A 19,253-nucleotide genomic window follows, 5' to 3' on the forward strand; every position below is an offset into this window, starting at 1 on the left:
TTCTTAGTCATTGAAGATATTCTTGGGTTGCCCTGGATGGTTTGGCTCAGCAGTTGGAGAGTCGGCCCTCAGACCAAAGAGTTGCAGTTTCGATTCCGGTCAGGGGCATGTACCTCGGTTGTGATTCCATCACTAGCCCTGGTCGTGGTGGGAGGCAACCAGTTGAAATGTCTTTCTCAGTTTGATGTTTCTCTTTCCCTCACACTCTATCTGAAGATAATTGGGAGAGTATCCTCAGGTGAGGATTAAAAAAACAAAAAACAAAAGATATTCTTGTGTTTATTACCAAAAAATTGCTTGATTCTTATTGTAGTTGCCTTGTTTTATTATTATTTTTTTTATCCTCACCTGAGGACATTTTTCCATTTTTGTTCAGACAGAGGGGGGTGGTGAGAGAGAGAGAGAGAGATTGAGAGATTGATGTGAGAGAGACACATCGTGTGGCTGCCTCCCGCACGACCCCAATCAGGGCCGGGGACGAATTGCAACCGAGGTATGTGCCCTTGACTGGAATCGAACCTGCGACTCATTGGTCTGCTGAGCCAAACTGGCCAGGCTGTTATTTTGTTTTATATTGTGAATCTACCTTGTCTATCCTGCTTGAATTTTAATTATCCTTTTTAGTGAAGAATTAGGAGTTGTAAAGCTTCTTGTAAGAATTGTTTCTTTAGGGAAGTCTCATGGATTTTCCCTCCTTTTAAGGGACATAAAAAGGGGAGCATGCCTTTTTAAAAGGTGTCATTAATTTTGGAGTTTAAAATCTCTTTACCACGTCATTTGTTGCACTACTGAAATATAACAGTTTTATGTGTCCCTAGTATTTCTAAGCGTTTATTTCTTTTACCAAGGACTTGTTGAATCTTTTTCTTGCTTAATGGATCTGATTTAAATAACATGTTACCTCTTGACCAGTGGGAACTCTTGAAAGTCTTAAGATTTTGGCTTCTTGAGTAAGTCTCTTAAGAACTGTTCTTACAGTTACTAATCTTTGTTTCCTGTAGAATCAAGTAAAACTTTATTAGAATCAAATATGAGTAATTATTATTTTTGTGTTATGCTGTGTATTTAGTATGTTTGGAGAATACCATATGCAATTAATTAGATTTGTCCTTTTTTTCACCTTTTTATCATTTAGGAGAAGTTAGGAGAAAATCTTTACCTTCTCCCTTCCCAATATAAAAAATACAATGAGCATAATTTCCTACCTTTCTACTTGCAAAGCATGTTAGTCTTATTGGTTTATTAAAGTAATAGTGATACATTTTTTTCCTTTTTTTAAAATCCTCACCTGAGGACATTTTTCAATATTTTGTTCAGAGATAGTGGGAGGGACAGAGAGAGAAACATTGATGTGAAAGGGACACATTGAGTGGTTGCCACCCACATGACCCAACCAGGGCCGGGGACAAACTGCAACCGAGGTACGTGCCCTTAACGGGAACCGAACCCGGGTCTCTCTGGACCGCAGGCCGATGCTCTAACTGCTGAGCAAAACCGGCCAGGGCCATTTTTTTCCTTTTTATTGAATTTATTGGGGTGACACTGGTTAACAAAATTATATAGGTTTCAGGTGCACAATTCCACAACACGTCATCTGTACACTGTACTGTGTGTTCACCACCCAAAGTCAAGTCTCCTTCCATCGACATTTATCCCCCCTGTGCCCTCCTCCACCTGCCCCCCCCCCCTTCCCTGGCAATCCCCACACTGTTGTCCATGTCCATGAGTTTTTTCTTACCCCCCCAGCCCCCAACTTTCCCCACTGTAGCTGTCAGTCTGCTCTCTGTTTGTGGTATAATGTACTTGGCAGATAGGTTTTTTCCCCTTTAGAAGAAAACTATGTCAAGCCTTCATCAATGACCCTCAGTATGATTACTCAGTTTTCTTTAAGAAATTTGCCATTTGTATTGTATGCTTATAGTGTAGACAGATTATTCAGAGAAGTAAAGCTTAATTTTAATTTTATTTCCATGTGCACTGTATTGTTTCTAAACTGTTAGTGTTCATTCATTCACCAAATGTTAATTGTGTGCCAGTTCTGCACTTGAATGTTCATGTAGTCTATGTTGCTGAAATTCTACTTTATAGGATAACACAAAGAACTGCATTGGAAAATGTAGTCTTTACCTTTAGGAGCATTTACTTTGAAGGGGTTAATGATTATTGTCTGTGCTCACATGTATTCAGAGGTCCCAAATGAAATTTATACGCTAGTGACTAGGAATTTCTGTAGGGCTAGAGATTTATTTTAAAACCCTCCAACCCTGTTAGAAACAATGAGATGTTTGTACATAATGTTATTAGCCAGAGGATATAAATGATATCTCCTTTCTGGGTTTTAATGTTTATATTTATCACTTAACAGGTTATTTGTAATGGAAATGGATCAGTAGAAGGTTGGCCTCTACTCTAGCATCTGGATAGTCATCATCTGTCATTGTTGTGAAAAAAGACTTTCTTACTGAGTAACCTTTTAAAAATTAATATCCAAAATTTTACGGATATTTCTAAAGTGAACATTTTTTATTTTGTGCAATTTAATTATTAGATAGAAATAAGTATGAGAAAGTGGAATAAAATATATATACTAATCATACACAAAAATCATATTTATCATATGTAAAGGTACATGTATGTACAGACCAAGACTTGGCCAACCAACACAAAATTAAACAGTCTATTTAAGAGTGCAGCAGATTTTTAGTAATGCTTTTGTTATATTGCTTATACCATGAAAAAGGTAACAGGGTTTATATATGCAGATTTTAAAATAGTGTTAAGAAAAGAAAACCACTTAAGGTCAATTTGATAAATTTCTAAGAAATTCTCTTTTCAATTATTAATATGAATAACAGACTTTTACGTTACTTGTTGTAACTCTTTATAACCTACACTCTGCTAATGAGAAAAAGAACCTTTTGTATGATTCCTTCAGCTAGGCAAAGAAAACCCTTGTTGGCCATTTTGGTTTAGCTAGCTGCTTTTGTTCTTCACTAAAGCCGATAATGAGAAATTAAAAGGTTATATTTATATCAGTAGAATAACTCCAATGCTTCTCTTTTTGATTAAATGTTTTCTTGACTTTTTTCCTTGAAAGAAGAGTTCTCAACACTCTCATTCCCTTCCCCCCCACCCTTGGAACATTTTTTTATTCTTTTGTCATATATGTCTAGTGGTTCTTGGGGTAATTAGTTCATCTTGAAACAAAAGGCAGTATAAGTCTTCAAATCATTAAAATATTCATACATCAAAATTTGAAAAGATTAGATGGAATATTTAGTGGGATTAAAGGACATTTATTTTCTTTCGAATAGGTAGTGTGTTCACATGGTTCAAAAGGCAAAAGGTGCAAACAGTGAGTTTTCTCCCCTGGCTGGAGTGGGGAGCATTTGGAAGGTAACTAACTGATTGACATTTCTCTCTCACATCGATGTCTCTCTCTCTCTCCCTCTCTCTCCCTCTCCCTCCCTGCCTGTCTCTAAGTATGTCCTCAGGTGAGGATTAAAAAAAAAAAGTGAGTTTTTTCTCTTCTGTTTCTCAGGCACACTTTTCCTCTTATTGGAGGTAATCAGTACTATTCTTCCTACCTTAAAAAACAAACCATAAATGGTAGCGTATTCTACATACTCTTATCTTGCCTTTTTCAATTAATTATGTCATTCTTTACATATTGGTATATAGTCATCTCTCGCCACTTCGCGCTTCAACTTTCGCGGCTTCACTCTATCGTGGTTTTTTCAAATATAGTAGTGTGGAGAAAGTATCAGTGATTAAAAAAACAACAACAAACTAAACCAACAGTGGGTTGAACAACAAAGTCTTAAGTTCAGATAGGTGGTCTAGGGCTGGTGTACAGTAGTACTTGAGGTATTGCTTTCTCTTTTTTTGTTTTGAGGCATAATGAATACAACGAAATGCACAGATACTAAGCAGACAGTTTGATGAGTTTTGTTAATGGCACAGAACAAAGGCTGCAGGTTAGAGGGAGCTCTCTAATCTGTCTTCATAACCCCTCTACCCCCAAATGCCTGGGCTCTTTCTGTACTGTTACTGCTCCACTGTGTGTTGCTTGCATCCTCATTGACCTAGCTGGATCTCCAGCTTTTGCGACCCATTCAAAGCTACAGGGTGCAGGAAGGGGCAAAGGTTACATGCCAGCACCACCCTCCCTTTTTTACAGGAAGATTTCTAGAAACTGCCACTTCATAACATTTCCAATCATGTCATGTTAGCCAGAACTTAGTGTCACATCTGAGTGCAAGGGAGGTTGAGTAGTGGAGTCTTGACTATCTTTCTATTAGAAACAATGCTGCAGTGAATGACCTTGTTCATAGGTTGTCTTGTGGAATAAACTTCTAAAAGTGAAACTTCTGGGTCAAAGAATATTTGCAGTTTGACCGTATACCTGTTATTTCACATCTTTGTTGACACTGTTTTTTGTATTTGCTAATGCCATAGGTAAAACATGATGACATAGGGTGGCTCTAATGTGCCTGATAAGGCATTTAAGTAGAGAGAGAAGAGGAAGTACTTCTGCCCTAGCTTAAGATGCCTTGAAAACATGGACTACACAACCAGCTAATGTAATTGGGTGAGGCATATTACAGCATTTTCACTTTACTTTGTCCAATCCTAAGGGGAGGAGATTGATGGTTAAGATTAAAAGAGAAACCCATCTACCCATAAATACCTCACAGTGAACTAACAGGAAGACAAGCAAGTAATGTGTTTTTCAGGAGTTGCTCTCTCGATTAAAAAGTCGATTAAGGCATAAAGTTAAAATGCATTAATTTTTTTTAGGTCCTTTGTTTTCTCTCACATACATTCTTTATCATGTACATTCCTTAGAAATGTGTTTTCAACTAATCTTTAATTAAATAATTTTATTCTGTTACAGTTGACATATGATATCTTAGTTTCAGGTGTACAACATAGTGATTAGACATTTATATAACTTACAAACTGATCTACCCGATAAATCTAGTACCCATCTTACACCATACTTAGTTATTACAGTATTATTGACTATATTCTCTATGCTGTACTTTACATCCCTGTGGCTATTTTTATGACTGGCAATTTGAACATCTTAATCCCTTTCCCTTTTGAACCCATGTTTTCAACTAATCTTGAAGTACCCTTCAACTTAATTGGAAAAAAAGAAATTAATTAGCAGCTATATTCCATTTGGTTCCTTAAAAAAAATTTTTTTTTAATGTTTCAATTACAGTTGACATTTGATATTGTATTAGTTTCAGGTATACAGCATAGTGGCTAGACATTTATATAACTTATAAAATGATCCCCCAGTAAGTCTTACACCCACCTGACACAATATATAGTTATTACAATACTACTGACTATATTCTCTAAGGTGTAGTTTACATCCCTGTGGCTATTTTCTAACTGCCAATTTTTTTATTTTTATCACCACAGTGTTATTATTATTAGTTCTTTGAGGGCTTGAACTATTTATTCACTGTATTCTAAGTGCCTCATAGATGCTCAACAAACATTTGTTGAATGAATGAAAGTAGGAAAGAAAGTAACATGAGAAAGTAGGCTATAAAATAATTTACATTTTATAAATAAGTATTTAAAAATATTTCTATTTTAAAAGTTTGCTTTTGGAGACAACTGTGTTCCATAATGATACCAAGGCAAACAAAGCTGGACAAAGTTTAAGGACTCGATATTCTCCTGGTGGAAAAGGAACTGAGTTTTGGCTTTGATAAAATACATAATCTGCCTCAAGCCTCTAACATCTTTTTGGTGAAGTTGCTTCTCATAGCCTTCTGTGGTGGTTTAGTTAAATGAGAAAGAGTCTCTAGGGTTGAGTGTGTTTCAGTGTGTGCAGATGGAACATCTCTTTCTTATTGGAGATGGCTTTCCACAAAGTGAGGGGTGACAATCTTCCTTCCTTCCTTCCTTCCTTCCTTCCTTCCTTCCTTCCTTCCTTCCTTCCCTTATGCTACACATTTTTGTGTATTATCATTTTTAATCTTTATAACAATCAGTTGAGGCAAGATTGTTCCTTTTGTCTTACAGAAAACTGAGTCTTAGAGGTTAAGCAGCTTGCCTAGCCAAGTAAGTGTGTTGGAGCTGGAAAGCAAACCTAAGCAGTTTGATCTATAGAGGAACTTCCCTACACAAAATGCCTTCTTAGTGAAGAGCACCTAGAGATGAAAAATCAGAAACAACTTAGTGGAACTCTGATGTCACAAAGAGACCGTATATCTTTTATTTGTTCTAGCTTTCCATGACTAAAGTAGATTGAATGAGGCCATTGTGATTGAAGTAGTAAAATTATGTTGAAGTTAATCAATGCTAAATTAAAGTATATTTTATTTATTTTTCTTTTTATTTTATTTTTTAATTCTCACCTGAGGATATTTTTTTCCCATTGATTTCTAGAGAGTGGAAGGGAGAGAGAGGGGTGGGGGGAGAAAGAAACATCAATGTGAGAGAGACACAGTGATTGGTTGCCTCCTGCATGCGCCCCAGCTGTGGCCAGGATCAAACCTGCAACCCAGGCATGTGCCCCTGACCAGGAATTGAACCCCTGTTCCCTAGGTGCATGGGCCATCGCTCCAGCCACTGAGCCGCTCTGGCCAGGGCAAATAATCAAGTATACTTTAAATAAAACTAGAGCTGGCTCCTAACCAGATCTTCTTACTTAGACTCAGTTTATAGTTTAGCTCATGAGCAGTTTAGCTTATCCCTGGGGCAGAATTCATATGCTTTTCCTTCATCTTCCCTAAGAATTAGATTCAGTGGGAAAGCAAAAGTTATAATGTGGCTATGTAGGAACTATAATTTAGTGGAGGAATAGAGGGGTAGACAGTAGGTAGATTTTACTACTCTTCTAAATTTTTGAGAGAAAAACTTCCTATAATTTGCATAAAATTTTACTAATGGAAACAGTCATTCACTGCCTACCATACAAAATTACTTGAATTTCAAATTTTGATTAGAAAATTCTGATTCTTTAATGTGAATTACTTTTTGTATCTTAATGAGCTATTTGTCTATTTTTCACTTGTAAAATGGCATATTTTCTCCCTGCCATAGAAAATATTTCTACTGTGTCCTAAATAATCAAAGACAGTACCTGATTATCTTCAGTATCATAAATTAATTTTAATTTCAGTTTTAAAACAATGGTGATTTAGTGGGGTAAATTAGAATCTCCAGTTGCAGGAAATCATGTGTAAGGATGCATATTTACTTGCTGAAGCCAGTAATGTCCTTTGTGTAGGAGAAGTTATAGGACACTATTGTGTACATGACTATTAGAATCATTTTATTTTAAAAAAAATTCTCCAAAGGAAGACGAGTACTTTTTTTGGTGATACATTGAGACTGTTTTCATGATGAGAACACCATACTTACTTAGGTACTTTTCTTTTTTTTTAAGGTACTTTTCTTGATGTACTCACATCCAATTTTAGTGGGATGAAAATACTGAAAAAAATTTTTTCTTGTACACTTCTTTTTTTGCCTTTGAAGTAGCCAGCAAGCACTTCTTTCTCAAATACATGTTCATGGGTGGTGGGGGGGGGGGGGGGAATGTAATTGTTCAGAAGAGTTTATGATGAAAACAGTAATCCCTTTGTCCCATCTACACCTCCCCACCTTACTTCCCTCTCCCAGGGGAACCAGTGCAGTTGTTTCTATGTGTGATTCTTCTAGTGATAATCCCCCATGTTAATATGTTTACACTTCCATTTCTTGATTTGTCAGTTTTAAACATTATCTATTGACTTTCTGCAATTAAAGATTTAGCTCCCATTTACCACCTGTCAAGAATTGTAAAGGATCTGAGATTTTACTCTCTACTTGAAGCTAGCAAGTTAGACTGTCACAGTTTTATGGATGCTGGTAGAAGACACAGACTCTTGTGTTGGTAGAAGGCCCAGAGGCAGAGATGTACAGTGCTGCTCAGAGCAATAACAGTAGCCAGAGTATCAGCCTTCATTTGTGTCAATGTCCTGAGCCTCAGTTTCCACAGGGTCCTGCAGAGAGGGCCAGATAATACCTGTTCACTTAATAGGTTTTGCTACTGGAGGAAACTCTGAGTTTAGGGATTTTAAATATTTTATAATGTTATCCTTCGCTCCATCTCCAGAGAGAGAGATAGTAAGTACCTTCTCTGGAGGAAGGCATTTTTTTATCTTCCAGCACTGCTATGTGAACATCCTTGAAAATATGGTTCAGAACAAAGAGTAGACAGTGCCTTGCTTTCGAGACATAGAGATCCATGAAGAATTATTTCCCACCACCACTACTGCATTCTCCATCTTCTTTCTGATACATCATTATTTTTAGTTCTCTGATCACCTTGGTAAATACTGTGTATTTATTTTATTTCACTAACTTTTGACTTCCTGCTTTGAAAGAGGAGTCTTTTAGTAAGGGATCCTTGTGAGTGTTAGAAAACCAACTCAATCATAATTTAAGTGAAAAATGAATTTTTTTCCCCCTAGAACTTAGAGTTCAGGAGGATGGGGTAGGATTGGATCCAGGTGCTCAAACTTTGCTTTAAAGAATTGATCTTTTACTATGTCTGCTTTCCTTCTTTTAGTTTTATTTTCAGGATCCTCCTTCTTTCCCCCTCCTCCCATCAGTACTGATTCTAGGCTGTGCTTATTTCTGACTAAGTCAGTATGGCAAGGTGGAGAGAATTAGATTAGAATAGTTAGAACCTGGCAATATGCCCACTGTTGGGGGTGGATGGGAGGTCAGCCCCATTGGAATCACATGTATTTGGGATGGGAAGGAAGGTAGTTCTCTAAAGTTAAAATAGGGTGACATTACCTCCCCATATCAAAGTTCTCAGTTGTATTCTTTGGTATTTTTTGGTATTATTTGGTATTATTATTATTTTTTTAAATCCTCACCTGAGGATACTTTTTCATTTATCTTCAGTTAGAGAGGGAAGGATAGAGAGAGAGAGAGAGGAATAGCGAGAGAAACATTGATGTAAGAGAGACACATTGATTGGTTGCTTCCCACACGATCCTGACCAGGGCTGGGGACCGAAGCGCAACTGAGGTACGTGCCCTTGACTGGAATTGAACCCATGACTCTGGTCTGAGGGCTGACACTCCAACTGCTCAGTCAAACCAGCCAGGGCTATCTATATATATATATATTTTTAAACTTCCTTAATTTTTCCATTCTTTTTTTTTTTTTTTTTTTTTAATTTTTGTTACAGATGATTCTCCTTTTTTCCCCCACTGATTCCCCCTTCCCTCTCCCCTCCCTGCCCCTTCCCCAGATTGTTGTCCATGTCCACTGTTCATGCATACATGCGTATAAGATCTGTGGTTCATCCCTCCCCCACCTCCCCACTCCTTAGGGGATTGTCAGTCTGTACCCCGCTTCCGCATCTCTGGGAGTACCCCATTCCTCAAACTGTTATGTTCATTATATTCCACAAATAAGTGAGATCATATGAAATTTGTCTTTCTCTGTTTGGCTTGTTTCACTTAGGATGATACTTTCCAGGTCCCTCCATGTAGTCTCAAAGGATAAGAGATCTTTCTTTCTTACCGCTGCGTAGTACTCCATTGTGTATATGTACCACAGCTTTTTGATCCATTCGTCTACTGATGGGCACTTGGGCTGTTTCCAGATCTTAGCGATTGTAAATAGTGCTGCTACAAACATGGGGGTACATATATCCTTTCTTATTTGTGTTTTATGCTTCTTAGGGTATATTCCTAGTAGTGGGATCACTGGGTCAAATGGAAGATCAATTTTTAATTTTTGAGGTGACACCATATTGTTTTCCATAGTGGCTGCACCAGTCTGCATTCCCACCAGCAGTGTACTAGAGTCCCCTTTTCTCCACACCCTCGCCAACACTTGTTGTTTGATGATTTGTTGATGGCGGCCATTCTGACAGGTGTGAGGTGATACCTCATTGTTGTTTTGATTTGAATCTCTCTGATGATTAGTGATGATGAGCATTTCTTCATATGTTTCTTAGCCATTTGTATGTCCTGTTTGGAGAGGTGTTTATTTAGTTCGTCTGCCCATTTTTTAATTGGATTCTTTGTCTTCCTTTTGTGGAGTTGTATGAGCACTCTATATGTATTGGAAATTAACCCCTTATCTGATATATCATAGGCAATTATGCTCTCCCATACAGTGGGTAGCCTTTCCGTTTTGATGATTTTATCTTTCGCTGTGCAGAAGCTTTTGAGTTTGATGTAGTCCCATGTGTTCATTTAATTTTTCCATTCTTAAAGATAGTATCGCCCTGGCCGGTTTGGCTCAGCGGTTAGAGCGTCGGCCTGCGGTCCTTAGAGACCCGGGTTCGGTTCCCGCTAAGGGCATGTACCGCGGTTGCAGTTTGTCCCCAGCCCTGGTTGGTCGTGCGGGTGGCAGCCACTCGATGTGTCCCTTTCACATCGATGTTTCCCTCTCTCTCTCTTCCTCTCTCTCCCTCCTACTCTGTCTGTACAAAAAATGGAAAAAAGTCCTCGGATGAGGATTAAAAAAAAAAAAAAGATAGTATCGCCCTGGCTGGTTTGGCTCAGCGGTTAGAGCGTCGGCCTGCGGTTCTGAGAGACCCGGGTTCGGTTCCCGCTAAGGGGGCGTACCTCGGTTGCAGTTTGTCCCCGGCCCTGGTCGGTTGCGCGGGTGGCAGCCACTCGATGTGTTCCTTTCACATCGATGTTTCTCTCTCTCTCTCCCTCCCACTCTACCTGAACAAAAAATGGAAAAATGTCCTCGGGTGAGGATAAAAAAAAAGATAGTATCAAATTTCTAGAATCTCCTTTTATCATACTTAACCTCCTCCTGATGCCCTCTATCAACTTGTGCTTTACATAGAAGCACTGCTCAGCTGACATTCTACCACTTGCCTGTATTATATTTCTATTTCCCATATATTCCTCTTTCTTGTTTTTCTGCCTTGTTTTGCTGGGGTACATGCTAAGAGAAGATGTATGGGAGATAAATTATGAGTAATTCCATGTGTGAAAATATTTTTATCTGTTAAACTGGGAATAGAATTCTAGATTGAACATAATTTTCTGTCAGAACTTCAAAAGTATTGTTCTGTTATTGGCTAGATTCTTTTTTATTTTTGTTGCCTGAAAATTCCTAATGATATGTCTTGGTTTGGCCCTCTATTCATTTGAGCAGTGAATGGGCCTTATTAATTGGCAGACTTCTATAAAGTCTTCTTCGGTTAACTTATTAATCTTTTATTTGTGGAAAATTAATATTTCTTTGAAAAGTTCCTCACTTCAATTTCTTTTTGTTCTGGAATTCTTGTTAGTCAAATGCTTGACCTCCTGGACTGATGCTGTGTCTCCTTTGATAATTTTTTTTTTATTTTTTTATCCTCACCCGAGGACATTTTTCCATTTTTTGTTCAGATAGAGCAGGAGGGAGAAAGAGGAAGAGAGAGAGAGAGAGAGAAACATCGACGTGAAGGGGGACACATCGAGTGGCTGCCACCCGCACGACCAACCAGGGCCGGGGACAAACTGCAACCGAGGTACGTGCCCTTAGCGGGAACCGAACCCGGGTCTCTACCGCAGGTTGACGCTCCAACCGCTGAGCCAAACCGGCCAGGGCTCCTTTGATAATTTTTTATCTTCCTTTTGGTCTACTTTCTTGATTTTATCTCCACAACTTCATATCTTATACTGTCTTAAATTTTTTTTTCCTAAGAGTCTTTTTTCAATCTTTTTTGCCTTTTCACAGCTTTTAGTCTTGCTTCATAGATACAGTATCTTGACTCTGAGGATCTCACTTATAAGGCTTTTAACATGTTCTGTTCTGCTTTATGAATTGTTTCTTCCTTTGTCAGATTCTTGTCTCTTTCATATTACAGAGGTTTGATTCTGATTTAACCAATCCAATGGAAGAATGAAGCAATAATAAAACAGGGATCTTTGTACCTAGACAGAGTCTCTCAGCTGGTGTGAGCTTTGCATTAGGGTGAGCAGTTAGGGCCCCCATTATTCTTAGAGAGTGGTGCCTAAAATAGCTGTTAATTCTCTCCAGACAGTTTAATTTCATTAAAGAAGGACCCGCCAGGTTTTTTTCTTAAATAATGTAAAGTCTCAAAAATAACTGGGATTGTGAAGAGAGTTAATGATCTAGGATCTGGAAATGTTCACATAGTTATCATTCCTATATTTCAGAGTGAAGTTTTAGGGTAGAGTGTAGTATAGCAGAGAGCAGCCCAGACATTGGAGCCAGACTGCTTGGGTTCAAATCTGGTTTTGCCACTTAGTTACACCTAACTTACTTAACAAGTTACTTAACCTCTTAGTGCTCCTTTTCTCATCTGTACTATTTGGACAATAGTAATACTACCTATCAAGGTTGTTATGAGGATTTAGTTAAAAATACATATATTAAATGCCTGGCGTATAGTAAAGTTTCAGAAGGTGTTAATTTTTCCTTTTCTCTCTGCCAATAATAATAATTACATGATTTAGATATGGTGGTGATTTCCCACAGCAGAAATTTTGGTAGGATTAGGTAGTTAAAATTTTTTATTTTACTTACTGATTTTTTTTTTTTTTTTAGAGAGATTGATCGATTTATTGTTTCACTTATTTGTGCATTTATTAGTTGATTCTTGTATGTTCCCTGACTGGGGATCGAACCTGCAACTCTGGTGCATTGAGACAATGTTCCAACCAACTGAGCCACCTGGCCAGGGCAGGATTAGGTAGTTTTAGATTGTGTTTTTCTCTTTAGAACCACAGAGAACACTTGAAATTATTACTTGAAGTGCTGAAATGTATATGTGAAAATGTTTTTATAAAAGTCTTTGAGGGTCCTCTTCTTTCTCCATACCCAAAAAGGATCTCAGTAAAGGCAACGTGATAAGAAAAGTAGTCTTGGAACACAGTCAGAAAACCAGGAATGAAAAAGTAACATTTTTCATGCCGAGAAATGCACTCAGGTTGTTAGGGAAGTTTTGTTCTCATATAAAACACACACATTTCCTATTTCTTGGACTTGAGAAATGTTGAAAGTTTCTTTATAAATGGATGTTTAGGGAAGGACTGGCAGGAGGAAATCATTCCTTAAAAAAAGTTTTTTGGCCCTGGCCGGTTTGGCTCAGCGGTTAGAGCGTCGGCCTGCGGTCCAGAGAGACCTGGGTTCGGTTTCCGCTAAGGGCATGTACCTCGGTTGCAGTTTGTCTCCGGCCCTGGTCGGTCGTGCGGGTGGCAACCACTCGATGTGTTCCTTTCACGTCGATGTTTCTCTCTCTCTCTCTGTTCCTCTCTCTCCCTCCCACTCTACCTGAACAACAACAACAACAAAAAAAGGAAAAATGTCCTCGGGTGAGGATAAAAAAAAAAAAAAAAAAAGTTTTTTGTTGCTTTGGCATGCCCCATTATGGTGGAATACTGAGAGACTTTCCTTACCACACTGCTGACTATTTGTACAATTTAGGTGAGTTAGTGAGTAAAACTCTGACTCTGACTTAGTGGTTCCCGCTAAGGGCGCGTACCTCTGTTGCAGTTTGTCCCCGGCCCTGGTCGGTTGTGCGGGTGGCAGCCACTCGATGTGTTCCTTTCACATCGATGTTTCTCTCTCTCTCTCTGTTCCTCTCTCTCCCTCCCACTCTTCCTGAACAAAAAATGGAAAAATGTCCTCGGGTGAGGATAAAAAAAAAAAAAAAGATGTAGATGTAGCTCCAACAGCAAGGAAGGGCAAACTGGTTGTATAGTTGCATGCAGAAAATCTAGTAAAAAAAGTAAAGGAGTAATTTTTAGTTCCTTAAATGATAGTTTCTTTCATGAGGCCTCAAAACAGTTTACTAGCAGGAGTATTCCAACCAAGCCTTTAGGTTTGAATAGCAGGATATTAAATGAAGATAACTTCTGGAATTTCTCTGTTTAGTTTTCCTCTGCTTGGTGGTATAGGAAGTTTGCATAACGTTAGACTAGTTAGTAGGATAGAAATTAAAATGTCCTTGCTCACATGAAGTGATTCCGTAGTATTTATTTGGGGGAAAGTACAGCAGGTCCTTGATTAATATCATTTTGTTTAGCATTATTTTGTGATGAGATGGCCTAGGAACTTAATTCTTATGTTAATTAGCCTATGGTAAATTGGTTTCGTTATACGTTATGAACCTATTGAGGATGTTATTGGGTAGGGATAAAGGAGTCTTTTCAAGGATGCTCCCTTTAGTAAGTTATTTTTCTCATAGGTAGCAGTGGGTCTGAATACTAAAATAGACTTTATAATTAGAAAGTAGTGCTAAGTGGTTACTTATTAGATATAGGAAACACATTTTATGGTGTTTCTGGGGTTTAGAGAAGAATTGATTAGAGGCTAAAATTTTTTTTTCTTCTTTGGCAAGGTTCTTTCTAAATCCAGTCTAACCACTCTGGGCAAACATGTCATAATATAAGGGATTTGTCTAGGATTTGAACTAGAACCATTTTCTTTTTCTGGTGAATAATGGAAGTGGTAAAGAGTTTAAGAGTGTCAGGGCTTGAGAAGAGATTCTGAGCCAAAATCTTACCATCAGTATTTGCTCCTACTATTCCTTAATTACGCAGGGTAGATTCACGTTCCTATTCTGGAATAAACTGAAAACAAATAGTACGTGGAGCATATTGGAGCAGAGTAGAGTTTGAGAAATAGTCAAGGACATTGTGCATGCATTGCCTGGAGTAGAAGGTATCCACAGTGGCCTGCATTGTTCCATTACAATAGAAATCACTCTTTGGATGTGACAAAGGACAACAACAAAAACAAAACAATTCTCAGCTCCTTAAATTTCAGCAGTTTGTTTGAAAATCCATTCATAATAGTAAATATATTTATAAGTGAATTGAACTAGCAAGTTTTTGCTTGGTTGTTGTTGCAGTTATCATGGTTCCATTCCCTACTGGGAATACAGGTGGATTCTTGAGGAAAGTTCTTGGTTATATCACGTGGCTTGGCAATCTGCTTAGAAACACTTGAGATTTACCTCATATACCCCCATAAACTTGGGACCCTGAATATACCAGGGTCTGATACTATGATGGTATGAAATAAACTTCCTTTTGCATTAGATTTTAACGATTGAAAAGCATGCTGTTAGTCCTTTGGCACAGCTCTCTGAGGTTGAACAATCTTTGTTAGTGGAATGACTTCTCTACCATTAGAGAGGTTCAGACTGTGTGACCTCTTGGGGATGGGTTATAAAAAGGACTCAAATATCATATTGGAAATAGTTAAACTTCAGATTATATGCATATTTTATTCATTTAAAAATTGAAGACTTCAAGCCCTGGTCAGTGTGGTTCAGTGGTTAGAGTGTTGGCCTGTTCATAGAAGGGTCTTGGGTTCAATTCCTGTTCAAGGATAAGTACCTGGGCTGCAGGTTTGATCCCTGGCCCCAGCTGGGGTGCATGTGAGAGGCAACCAATTGATGTGTGTCTCTCGCATCATTGTTTCTTTCTCTCTCTCACTCACCCCTTCCTCCCTTCCACTCTCTCTAAAAAAATGAATGGAAAAAATATTCTTGGGTGAGGATTAACAATAACAATAAAAAATTAAAGACTTTGCCCAACTGATGTGGCTCAGTGTATTGAGCGTTGTCCCGTGGACTGAGAGCTCCCGGTTCGATTCTTGGTCAGGGCATATGCCTGGGTTTTGGGCTCGATCCCCAGTGGGCAGCTGATCGATGTTTTTATCTCTCTCTCTCCTTTCTTCTCTTTCTAAAAAATCAATAAAAACATATTTTTAAAAAGTTAAAGACTTTCCCAAGCCCTGGTCAGTTTGGCTCAGCAGTTAGAGCATCAGCCCGCAGTAGCAGATTCGGTTGCAGGTTCAGTTTGGTCAAGGCATGTACCTTGGTTGCGGTTTGGTTCCTGGTCCTGGTCAGGGTCATGTGGGAGGCAACCAATTGATGCGTCTCTCTCAAATCAATGTTTCTCTCTCCCTCTCTGAAAATAAATGGAAAAATATCCTCGGGTGAGGATTTAAAAAATAAAGTCTTCCCCAAATCTACAAAATCAAAACTGGAAAATACCGTTCTTCTCACTGCTTACCCACATTATTAGGTTTTTATAGCTCTACTTAATATCTATGTTTCTCTCCATTTGGAAATGTGGTTGATATATATATATCGCGCACATACACACACACATAGTTCTTTAAAAAGGGGGGGAAGCAAACCTGTTTCCCACCATCCATATACCTTGGTAACTGCACTATAAACATAAATAAAGCTTATTTCCATTGAGTCTTGTTTCAGCTAACAACTGTAAGCCCCTCTCCATTTACCAATTTTTTTGAAAAGGATTTTTTTTAGTATGTTTACATACTCTAGTGGTATTTGCATATATGTTTTATTTTTTAAATATGTAACTTTATTGTAATTTATTTGTAACACAAATATACTACTAATTGTTTAGGTAAACGCAAACACAATAATCCAATAAAACCAACCCTTACCCTTTATTCCGGTCTCAAATTTTGGTAGCTTTTATTTTTTGGTTTTCTGACACATTCCTGGCTGTTTGTGAGCTATGTTGTTGTGCTAAAACTATAAGAAACTGGCCATCTTGGGTAAAAATGGCAGAATTCTACAGCCTTAAATGAACCCACTGACTCACCATTTGCTGATCTCTGCAGATTTTTTCAGGAAAAAGTAGACAGATTGCTAACATCATGGGGCAAGGGGCACAAACAAACATTATACTTTGAAAGATAGTGGCTGTTTTAAATCTTCATCACTCTCTTTTGGAAATACTCAAAATACAAAAGAGCACCAAAGAGGAGAGGTACAAGGGTGCTTTGATATCACTACAGAGTTGAATGTGTCATTTGCAAACACTTTCGAGTAACGTTGTATTGAATAATGGGTTTCTCCTATTAGCTTGTTGGGATATATTGGTGTCTCCTTTTTAATCCATTTATGGCTCATCAGTGTCTCTCTGAATGGCTGTGAACAATAGTCTTTACTCACTGGTTTGTGTTCGTTTATTCATGGGCCTACTCAAGTAGAGGTTCATGATTCCAGTGATGTATCTATTTAAAAAGTTTTACTGATCCCCTTATAAATCAACTACAAGCATTTCTACCAAAGGAAATTTGGAAAAAATTGGAATAGGAATTTGAACCTAAGTTTTATAAGTTTGCCTTACAAGGACTTATAAATATATTTTTTGTTTTTGTTTCTTTTTTTGTTCATGAAATAGCTTTTAAAGAAGTGTTGATTAATCAGAAACTTCAGGAAAGACCTCAGAAGAGCTGAAATTTGAAGTGGTTATAAAGATAGCTCCTATTTATTGAGTGCTCTTAGCATTTGTGTTAAGCACTTTATAGTTGTGTTTGTTAAAGGCTGAACAGGATCATTGTTCTCATATTATTAGGCCTATGAATGAGGTGTTTTGTTTTTTTTAACTCATTGTTTATTTTTAAAAATTATTTATTGATTGATTTTAGAGAAAGCGGAAGGGGAAGAGAGAGAACAAAACATCAATTTGTTCTCATTGTTTATGCTTTAATTGATTGATTCTTGTATGTGCCCTGACCAGAGATCAAACCTGAAACCTTGGTGTATGGGGACAGTGAGTGCTCTACCCACAAAGATACCTGGCCAGGGCATATTACTCTTTTTTCCCAACCTCCCTGGGAGGTTCCAATATGCAGCTAAGGTTGAGAACAGTTGCTCTAGGAGGAGTCACAGATTTCTGATTTGGATCTCTGGGTAGATGGTTGTGCTTTCTGGAGAGAAAATTTGGAAAGAGGCTTAGTCTGTTAATGTCTACTTGGGGTTGTCAGTTGGAAATAGGATCTGAAGCTCAGTGGCGGAGTTGGTTTTTGAGATGAGGTGTGGGGGAATTATTGGCAGCTAGATGGTACTCAAAGTTTTAGGATTAGGTGAAATTGCCCTGGGAGAGCTTGCATAATGAAAACCCAGAATTGTGGGGAAACTTGAAGTGTTTTGAGTGGGTGGAACAGAGATATAAGTGTTCAAAAAAGCAGCAGCAGCAAGCCAAGGGAGAAAGAAGACAGATTCCAGGGGACTGATGTGCCTGGCATATGAGCACAATAGATACTTGTTGCAAGTAAAATTTAGTGAAATTTTAAGGAGTTATAAGTTTTCACTGGATTATCAGCAGCAACCTTGGTAAAACTAATTTAATTGAAGTAGCATTTCTCCTACTTGAGTCAGGGCTCCACCTGGTCTCGTTTTTAAGTATCTTATCCTCTATTTTGATTTAAGAGTTCTGTAGGGCTTTGCTGTAGGCCATTGGTTTTCTAAATGTGGCTCCCCAGATAAGCAACATCAATATTACCTTGGAGCTTGTTAGGAGTGGAAATCCTTAGGCCCACCTAGACCTACTGAATCAGAAACTTTGGGGATGGGACCCAGACATCTGTGTTTTAACAAGCCCTCCAGGTAATTGTGATGCTTGCTTAAATTTGAAAACTAATGTTTTAAGACCTTTTCTCTGTGTATGGTTTCTCCTTAGGCATTTAGTCTATTATCATGGCTTGAGTTACCATGCTGTGTGCCCAGACTTCTAAATTTACCTCCCTGGTCCAGTTCTTCTAAGGACCAGGTCCATAGATCCACCTGCCTTTTATTCATCTCGACTTTGATATCTCATAGTTCTTCCAGCTCAACTGGGCTCAGATTTTTTTTTCCCAACCGTCTTTTCAGGCACTATCAATCCACACAGATGTTCACACTAGAAACGTAAGCTTGATTCACTTTCTTACACAAGTACTCGTAAGTTCTAAGCACATTCCACTATATGGGTTGAGGATATGTATATATACATATACACATACACAGACAGTCATACACATGAAATAGTTATAATTTTAATATAATGAGTAAATGCCCCCATTTCCACACCCCCAGTTAAGTGTGTGACAGGAAATATCTTTGAGAAAGTTTCAATTCTTAGAGCTACTAAGTGATCAACCTGCTTTACTGAGTGTGATTCCAGAGATTAAAAGTTAAGTATAATAAAACATGGTCTCTAAATCCAAGTTAACCAAATAAATTTGTGTATAAGTGTATGATGTATCTGGTTACTATATAGGATGAATGTACAAAACTATGTCTGTTGTAACTGATAGGCAATTTCCAGGAAAGGGTGGGTGCTAAAGTGTTAAGGATTGTGGGACTTTGGAGCCAGAATGCTTTGGTTCAAGTCATGATAGCACCAGTTGCTGTGACCTTGGGCAGGTTACTTCACTATGCCTCAGTTTTCTTAAATGGATTATAACCATCCATTCCTTAAAGA

General features: G+C 38.1%; 1 protein-coding gene across 47 annotated transcripts in view; it reads left to right on the top strand.

Annotated features, from left to right (window-relative positions):
* FBXO34 (F-box protein 34) overlaps positions 1-19,253 on the top strand; it is a 130,150-nt gene that overhangs the window by 15,163 nt on the left and 95,734 nt on the right. For 30 of the 47 annotated variants that reach the window (XR_004956736.1, XR_004956733.1, XR_004956757.1 and 27 more), the window contains 3 exons: positions 3,315-3,396; positions 4,459-4,591; positions 6,049-6,087. The exons of 6 other annotated variants lie outside the window; for them this stretch is intronic. The gene's annotated coding sequence lies outside the window, so the exon portion shown is untranslated. Of the gene's footprint in view, positions 1-2,365; positions 2,397-3,314; positions 3,397-4,458; positions 4,592-6,048; positions 6,088-19,253 lie in introns of those variants that run through there. 11 more of the 47 variants (XR_004956732.1, XR_004956759.1, XR_004956743.1 and 8 more) reach the window with 8 other exon arrangements.

This window comes from Molossus molossus, unplaced genomic scaffold (assembly GCF_014108415.1).
Source record: "Molossus molossus isolate mMolMol1 unplaced genomic scaffold, mMolMol1.p scaffold_m16_p_1, whole genome shotgun sequence".
In the NCBI taxonomy this organism is placed as follows: domain Eukaryota; kingdom Metazoa; phylum Chordata; class Mammalia; order Chiroptera; family Molossidae; genus Molossus; species Molossus molossus.